The 2,519-nt window shown below is 37.9% G+C and overlaps 1 non-coding gene across 1 annotated transcript; it reads right to left on the reverse strand.

Annotated features, from left to right (window-relative positions):
* Window positions 1-509: 509 nt before the first annotated feature.
* On the reverse strand, window positions 510-596 carry Trnastop-uca (transfer RNA opal suppressor (anticodon UCA)). Its single transcript has one exon. It is a non-coding gene; the product is annotated as a tRNA-Sec (tRNA).
* Window positions 597-2,519: the final 1,923 nt, after the last annotated feature.

The raw sequence follows: 2,519 nt of genomic DNA on the forward strand, positions 1-2,519 counted from the left end.
TGTTTCAATAGTACTGATTATAGCTAAGAGGAAAAGTAATGCACGAGGAACTTTTAAAAATGTGTATGTAGAATGTCGGATATCTATGTCCTATTTAACTGCTCTGCTAAGTACATATTCCAGTAGAGCTTGTCAATAATTTGATTCAAGTCACCCTGCCTCATTACACTGCCCAGGGGAAAGGAGGACCGTAGTGTTTACGGTGTGACACGGGTATCGGTAAGGGCAACACAGCAACCACACACATAGTGAATTTTTAACCTTTCGTTTTTCTCAACAAATGGAACAGAAACCATTGACGTAGCACGGATAGAGATAACAAAAAAGCAGCATTTCACACACAGAAAACCTAATTTAATCAAACCTTTTTTACACAGATTGAATTTTTAACCCTTCGTTCTCCTCAATAAATGGAACAGAAACCATTGACATTGCACGGATAGACAAAACAAAAATACCAGCATTTTACGCAGAGAAACCGAATTGAACACACACTAATTATTTACTATCGCCCAGCAGGTGGAATCGAACCACTCTGACGATAGTCAGCTACAGGTTTGAAGCCTGCACACCGGACCACCGGAGCTCAGCTGGGCGAACTACGGCGGTATAGCGTCGTATTTAAAGGAAATCTAAGAATACAAAGTTATTGCGAGAACTGCCTTAATTTTCTTATTTATTTTGTAGAATTTCTCATAAAAGAAGTTTATTTTCCCTTTACGAAAATTCATGCAGTTCTTCGCTCGAAATAAGCATGTAAAACTAAACACTTATCAGTTGTATCACTGCGCCCCGTTGCCACCCCAGCCGCGCAAGCTCCCAAGCGCGCCGCCCACAGCAAAGCGTTGACGGCAAGGCGCGCGACTTGCCCTGACTATAACAACTCGTTGATTACATGCAATGATTGGTCACATGTTTAGTGAGAAAGGAACTGTAGCACTACATAACTGTACTGGGGCTTGAATATTAGGGTATGTGCAACCTAATCTACTCCTGTACAAAATGGAAAACGATTTTTTTTTTTACACCACTAGGTAGTTCATAATATTTCACGATGTTTTGTAACTGGATTGGTTGCCAGAGGCGATGCCTTGGTGCAATGCATTTCAGACAATGCAAAGCTCGCGAAATCTCCATTTAGTCACCTACTGCAACGAGACATAAAAGCTGTTCTTTAAGTGCAGTAATCGTGCTGGAAAGTGACATGCAGGCCTAAAAAATTTTCGGGATCTCGGAAATTACGGGAACTTAACCCTTCCTCTCGACCCTTCCTCATATAACGGTCCACATCCGAAGAGCCAAATAACGGCAATGAAAATTAATAGCAAGCCCATAACACGTTAGAAAAGCAATCGAAAATCTATACAGTCTATACAGGGTGTCCCAAAGAAAACATCAAAAATCTTTGGGGACATGTTGCTTACCCCACAAAAAGAGGTCTAGTAAACATGGGCTCTAAAATGTATACTGATACCTTTTTTTTCAAGGGGTGGGGGCAGGGACACACACACACACTGTATATACATAGATTGTGTAGAAGCTTTTCTGTTTTAATGTTCTAGTATGATAACAGAATATTCCATAAATGTCAATGTATGCCTTTGTACCATGTGGGTGCAGTATTGTTTTATATTTATTGGGCCTGTTGTCTACAAAGCAGCTTATGCATAAGACATTGGACAAGTCAAGTTATCAGTATACAGCTGAAAGTAATTTCTCGGCATACTTATTTAAAGTTACAGTAACACACTTTATACATAAGTATTTATATAAAACACTTCATAAATTTAAGTATTCTTCAACGGAATAAAAGCAATGATGCCATAAATATGACATTAGAGATTTTCCAAAGGTAATGACTTCAGTAATAGCTTATATGTTTTCAGCAAGATTGTTATAGAGCTTAACTCCCACGTGAAAAGTACCTTTTTAGCACAGAGCTTTGCTGATTTGGATTATATGTAAGTTTATGTTATGTCTGGTTAAGTGTTCAGTTTTTTTTCCAGTCCACAGTCCTTTCCTATTACATTTTTTTTAAAGAATAAAAGGTTTTCCATAATGTATACATATGGTAATGGAGGAATACCAGATTTCTTAAACAGAGGTTTACAAGAGAGTCTAGGCTTGCACCTGAACAAGATTCTAATGGCTCTTTTTTGCTGTTTAAAAGTGCTATTAGCTGTTTTAGAGTTTCCCCAGAAAGAAGAGAATCAAAGTATGCATGCTATGCATTCATTACTGTTTTCTTACTGCATCATGATTTTAATGAGCAAAGAAGGTAACATGTTTTGCTCAGTTCTGCACTGACAAATTCAATATGTTTATTCCATTTTACATTGCTCTGCAGCCAAAGCCCTAATAATTTGGTTTCAGTACTGTTACCAACTAGTTACTCATTGATAGAGGCCGTTGGGATGAAAATGTCCTTGTTAGGAGCATAGTGGAATTTTAGAGCAGTAACTATTATTGTGCTGAGGTAACATGTTTATTACATTTTGTAGATTCACATTGATACAATG

The sequence above is a fragment of the Schistocerca serialis genome, chromosome 2 (assembly GCF_023864345.2).
Source record: "Schistocerca serialis cubense isolate TAMUIC-IGC-003099 chromosome 2, iqSchSeri2.2, whole genome shotgun sequence".
Taxonomy (NCBI): domain Eukaryota; kingdom Metazoa; phylum Arthropoda; class Insecta; order Orthoptera; family Acrididae; genus Schistocerca; species Schistocerca serialis.